Source organism: Spermophilus citellus, assembly GCF_964194105.1.
Source record: "Spermophilus citellus genome assembly, chromosome: 8".
In the NCBI taxonomy this organism is placed as follows: Eukaryota; Metazoa; Chordata; class Mammalia; order Rodentia; family Sciuridae; genus Spermophilus; species Spermophilus citellus.
In genome coordinates, this window is record NC_138189.1 from 43,181,296 (window position 1) to 43,187,912 (window position 6,617).

The 6,617-nt window shown below is 33.9% G+C and overlaps 1 protein-coding gene across 3 annotated transcripts in view; it reads left to right on the top strand.

Annotated features, from left to right (window-relative positions):
• CEP135 (centrosomal protein 135) overlaps window positions 1-3,917 on the top strand; it is a 75,716-nt gene extending 71,799 nt beyond the window's left edge. For 2 of the 3 annotated variants that reach the window (XM_081303356.1, XM_081303357.1), the window contains exon 26: window positions 2,230-3,917. The gene's annotated coding sequence lies outside the window, so the exon portion shown is untranslated. Of the gene's footprint in view, window positions 1-1,794; window positions 2,176-2,229 lie in introns of those variants that run through there. The other variant, XM_081303358.1, reaches the window with a different exon arrangement.
• The last annotated feature ends 2,700 nt before the right edge of the window (window positions 3,918-6,617 follow it).

Here is a 6,617-nt window from a genome sequence, read left to right on the forward strand (position 1 = left end):
TATAACTGAAATAATACAACATTTTCCTTTATGCCTGGCTTATTCTGCTTAGGATGTTTTCAAGGTTCATCCATCTTACAGGATACCACATTTTATTTTTACCTTTTAATCAGTGTTTCTACATTATGGCTATTGTAAATAATGCTGCTGTGCACATTGGTGTGCTAGTGTCTGTTTTTCTTCATTTTCAAATTTCTTGGAGTATACCCAAGAGTAGAATTGCTGGTTTACACAATAACTCTGTTTAACCTCCTAGGAGCTGCCAAACTGTTTCCCACATTGCTGCACTATTTTATGTTCCCATGATCACTATACAAAGGTTTCCTTTCTCCACAGTCTCATTAATACTTGTTATTTTTTTCCTTTTAACTGTCCTATTGCATGTGGATTAGAAAACTTTCACAACCGTTAACAAATTCACAGTTTTAAATATGGTAATAATTCACAATTGATTTTCAAAGTATCCTAATGAGATTTTTGACTAATAATCCATTCTTATTCACATTTTCTAAATATTGTCACCAAAACTAATTTTAAAGAATTCCCCCATGTGCACTCAGAATTGAAGTGCTCGGCCATGAAATGATTTTTTAGACTATTGTTTCTCTTAAGTAATTAAAATATACAATCTAATTTTCTTACTTTTTTGACTGTTGTATCTGATACATGATTTTTTTAAAAAATATTTATTTTTTAGTTATCGGCAGACACAACATCTTTGTTTGTATGTGGTGCTGAGGATCGAACCCGGGCCGCACGCATGCCAGGCGAGTGCGCTACCACTTGAGCCACATCCCCAGCCCTGATACATGATTTTTTTGAGAATTTTTTTAAAAATATATATTTATTTATTCTTTTAGTTTTCGGCGGACACAACATCTTTGTTTGTATGTGGTGCTGAGGATCGAACCCGGGCCGCACGCATGCCAGGCGAGCGCGCTACCGCTTGAGCCAGATCCCCAGCCCTGAGAATTTTTTAATATTTTTTAGTTTTTGGTGGATTCAACATCTTTATTTTATTTGTATGTGGTGCTGAGGTTCGAACCCAGCGCCCCACGCATGCCAGGTGAGCACACTACCGCTTGAGCCACATCCCCAGCCCTGATACATGATTTTTAAAAAGTATTTCTTAGTTGTCAATGGACCTTTATTTTATTTATTTATATCCAGTGCTGAGAATCGAACCCAGTGCCTCACACATGCTAGGCAAGCACTCTACCACTGAGCCCCAGCCACTGGTATATGATATTTGAGATAGAAAAAAACTAAAATATTTTTCCTACTTTTATACACTCTCGGCGCAACACTTTTGACACCACGTTCTCTGTTGTACACTAACTGGGTGTCTTGTCATTTCCTTCTTACTCTTTTTACCTGGAAATAGTGTCAGATCCCATTGGGAAGAAGTTCAGTCCCACAAGATTCCTTTCTCCCACTTTAGATACCAGTTGTAAGCCCTAGGTTGTAACCTGAGCTTCTAACCTACCTACTGTAAGTCCACTTTCCCACAGCCTTCTCCCTAAATTCAGTTAATTTACTAGATGGCTCACAGAACTCTGGGGACACACTTTGCTTATTTTTACCTATTACAAAGGATACAGGCAGGTGGAAGGACAAGGTACCAGGGAAGGGATGTAGAATTTCTATGACTTTTCCAGGATCAACTCCAGACACCTCCAGGTGTTCAGCTTCTGGAAGCTTCCCAACCTAGTCCATTTGTGTTTTTATGGAGTCTTCATTACATAGCTGTGAATGATTAGATCAACTCAACCTTCAATGCTTTTTCCTTCCCAGATCATGCCTTGGTCTTCCTGGTGACTGGCCCCTATTCAGAAGCTATTTAGGAGCCCCTCAGCCACAGTCATTTCATTACCATAGAGAAGACACTACTATCGCTCTGGAGATTTTAAGGAGCCATCTGCCAAAAAGCAGGGATAGAGACCAAATATGTGTTTCTTCTTATATCACACTGTCACATATGCTGAGAAAATGTAAAATTCAGAAAAGATGAATAAGGAAATCAAAATCACTCTTTTAAAGTATAGAATAGCACTTTTTAATTTGAAGAAGTAGAACAGTACTTTATATATAATCTGGATTTGGGGCATAAGGTTTTATTTGGAGACTATATTTTTAAAACATAATTGAATTTCAGTTTTTTTATGGATATATTGAATAAACTTGTTTATTATATATCTCTTAACCCACCTTCTCTCCTACTCTTTTCAGAATAATGATTTTCCATGAGTTTCTTTATGGATATTTAAAAGAACACAACAGTAATGAAATATTTGAAGTACTTGTTCCTGTAAATCATGAGCATTGACACAAATTCTACCTCTGGCAACTTTTATTTAAATCACTGAATATTTATGTAAAAAGTTTGGTTGAAAAGAACTCTGTATATTTTCATATGTATGACAAAACAAAATATGTATTAATAGTGCTTAACTGATGTGATATGTATATTTTTATTATTCCTGACTTAAATTACTCCTTAAAATGTGTTTGTACTGTGAATTAATATAATGTATTGTTCACATTATGCTTTAATAATCTATTTCTAAATGAGCCATGATATATGTGTGTAAATATTTTACAGTACTTATTTTTAAAGTGTTTTTAGTTTTCATGCCTCTGTTTATAACCAATACCTTAATCTACTCACAAAGAATTATCATTTTGATTCTGTGCTGTCAAGCTTTTTCTTTCTGAATGTAAAATTAATTATTCACATATTTGCTGTCATCAAGGGGAATATATTCAAATCTCATCTTAATATCAGAGGTCTTGATAAAATAATTACCATGTGTCATTAATTATTGCCAACCAGAAGAATTGTGATGGGAATTATAAATTTGTATATTATATACAATATTGAATTATTTTGATTGTCACATGGGCTCTTCATATAATGTAGATTCTATCAAAATCAAGCTAAAAGCTATATTCAGAATTTTGTAAAACAATACAACAGAAATTTGGGACTTTTTTCCAGTGTATAAAATTCCTTGGTATTTCAGAATATAAAAGTAAGTACAGTAAAATATTTTGTTAAACTTCCAATATGTATTCAATGATATTAATTTTCGTTTCTATTCTTGATGTTGTAACTTACCAGTCTTCCAGAATAGTATATAAACACGACCCTTTGGCATAGAAATTGAAACAGCTTTTTACAATTCATTTTCAAGGTTGTAATTTAAAGGAATTTAGGTATATGCATATGTTAATAAAAAAATACAAAATAGAATGTCAGATACAAAAATGAATCGTGTTTAAACTGTACGCATCTGAATAAAATCCTATTCTAGCAGATTTCATTATGATTGAAAAAGAACATAAAAACTAATGAAAGGAAAGTGAAAGATCATTTATTTATGATGTATTTTGTTTCCTTGCTGGTTTAATGAAGTGGAGTTCACATGTGTACTGGAGGTTGGCAGTGCGCTTTTTCTTAACCTGTGTGCTGTGTGTGTTCAGGGTGTGCCCTTTGCAGTACTTCAGTGTTTTTCAGGCATAAGGTGGCCTACTTTCACACAATCTTTGTAATTTTATGTAGCCTATCTCCTTTGCATCCATGTATTATAGCAAAATACAAGGGAAGTGGGAACTATTTTCAATGTCATGGAAAATCTTTTAATAAATATATGTAAATAAAATGAAAAACATTGTCCCCACCTTTTCCCCCAAAGCAGTAGCATGACATATTTTGTTAGATATTTCACTTTTAGTTTTCTATAATTTAAAATTGTATAGCTTGCCATAAAATTGTTTTCATAACCATGATCCTACAATTTATTTTAAAAATTTATTTTATCTTAAATACTGAATGTTCTGACATTTTACAGATATTTTAAATTTTGTTTTAAATAATTTTAAATTATGGAGCTTGACAGATTTACCAATAAACATTCCAGTCGATTTATTTTTCTTGTTCTTATAAATATTTAAAAACTTTTAGCAATGTTCTTAAATCTAAAATTAAATAAAATTTATTCAAATCAAATTTCATCATATTATGATATCCCTGAACTAGGTGCCAGGCACCTTTTTTTCCTTTTAAGGACTTTCATTTATTATCCAGTTAGTTCAAAATAGAAGAAATGAAGTCAAAATTTGTTAATAATCTGTCAACAAATTGCATAAACAAATGTGCATATATTGTGAATAGATGTAAATTTTTTCTACTTGCAAATGCTTTTGTTAAGAACATTAACTACCATTAGACTATGGTACCTGCCCTCTATCTTAATTAGTGCCTTGTGGATATACATGTAGGTGAGATTTACTGTGCTATATAGTCATATATGTACATAGGAAAAGTTAGGTCAGATTCTTTCCACTCTTCTTCTCTTACTGTGTTCCTCCGCCCTGTCTTCAATCCCCTTCCTCTACTCCATTGATCTTCTGTTTTGATAAGGAAGTCCCCCGCTTCACACATACTTTTCTTTTTCTTCCCTTATTTTGGACTAGTTTCTAGATATCAGAGAAAACATTCTGCCTTTGACTTTCTAGGTCTGGTTTATTTCACTTAGTTTAATGGCCTCCATTTCCATCCATTTATTGGCAATTGTTGTAATTCTTTTTTATAGCCAAGTAATACTCCATTGTGTATCTACACCAGTTTTTTAAATCTATTCATCTACTGGCAGGCACCTAGGTTGGTTCCATAGCTTGGCTATTTGAATTGTGCTGCTATAAACATTGATGTGGCTGCATGCCTATTGCATGCTGATTTTAGATCCTTTGTAAATATACCAAAGAGTGAGGTAGATGGGTCATATGGTCGTTCCATTTCTAGTTTTCAAAGGAATCTCCATATTGCTTTAGATTCTCTAGATTCTAACAGTGCCATGGTTAACAGTGCTGCTTTAAGAAATTGACCCACCAAATTGATTTCATGACCCATGAATGGACCAATCTGTAGTTTTGAAGAACACTGCTCTTGATCTTGTTTATTACCTTCAAAGTCTCAATTTATACCCAGGTGTGGTAGTGTGTGCCTATAGTACCAGCTACCTAGAAGGCCAGCCTGGGAAACAGGCAGACCTTTTCTCAAAAACAAACCCTCAATTCCTAGCATCCTACTCACCCCTTTATCTATATCACTCTGTTACACCTTTCCCAAACATGTATGATATTACTAGATCTCTACAAAACGGATTCCATCACCCTCCCTTTTTTATTTTGTATAAACATCATGGTCCTTGTATATACCCTAAATTTTCTTGTCCCTTTGGAGTGAAAACTTGAATCTTGTTTATACTCAATTCCTCTAGCTGCTCTGCATGTATACCTAAGCTGGTGGATGGAACTGGAAAAACATGACCATCCAGGTCTTTTCAAATTCCTGGCCCTTAAAATCAAGGACTCAGCACTGTCAATTCTTAGACATTTTTCTAATCAATCCACACTTAATTTCTCCCCAAGTATTTCACACCTCTTTATTCAGACCTTTAAATCTCCCTCCTCTCAGCTTTTGGATTTTCTTTTTTTCTTTTACCTTTCCCGCCCAATGGAGAAAATGGAAACTCTCCAAATCCATTAAAATGTATCTATATCCGTACAATTTCCTTTCTTTCTATTGCACTATGAACTATATCTACCCTCTGACTATTTCCATCTATTTGTGACCAGAAAAGAAGTGGATAAAGTATATTCATAATAATTCAGACCAAAAACCTAGATACTTGATACTGGGAAGGAAAAAGCAAAGTCATATAAAGTAAAACACTGTCTTCTTGGGAGACTACAGATCCTGAGTTTCAGAAATCGATAGCCAGCAATAACACTATATGGGTCCTAAGAGTGACCATCATAATGCACAGAGCTTTGTTCTTCTAGGCACTATTCTGAGAGTTTTATGCATATTAACTTGTTTAATTTCCATAATAAGCATATTGTTATCTTTAGTCTCCTAATTTTAAAGGTAAACACACAGGCAAGAGAAGTTAAATAGGCTGCCCATTCACTAGTAATGAAGTCACTTTTAGACAATTTTAAAGAGATTTAACTTCAAACCAGCAGAAGAAAACTTAATCTCTGCAGTGGAAAGCAGAAAAAAAAATAAAGGAAATTGAAAGTATGATAAATGGAAAACATGAAACAAGGGCAGAAATAAATCCTTATATAAAAGTAACTATATAAGTGGGGGTAAAACTTGCCAATTGAAAGAATCAAATTGGATTTTTTTTAACTTTTTGACACGGGGGCTCACTAATTGCTGAGGCTGGCTTCAAATTTGCGATCCTTCTGCCTCAGCCTCCCGAGTTGCTGGGATTACAGGTGTACACCAATATACCTGGCTCAGATTGGATTTTAAAAATAATGTCAACTACAAGAGAGAAACTTGAAATACAAGGCTAAGGAATTTTGAAAATAAAAGATTCACTAGGCAAATGGGGGAACAAAGGGAAAGCTCAAGTACCAATCTTTCATTATTCTGACAAGATAGAATTTTAGGGGGAAAAAAGGGACTAAAAGGTGTTTTACACTGGTAAAAATAACAATTGGACAAGTTGTCACTATCATAAGGATATGGCTTTACTTGCATATATACACATATAAACTCCACACCAAACAAACTAATTTTTTCCCCCAAGCATATCTCTTAT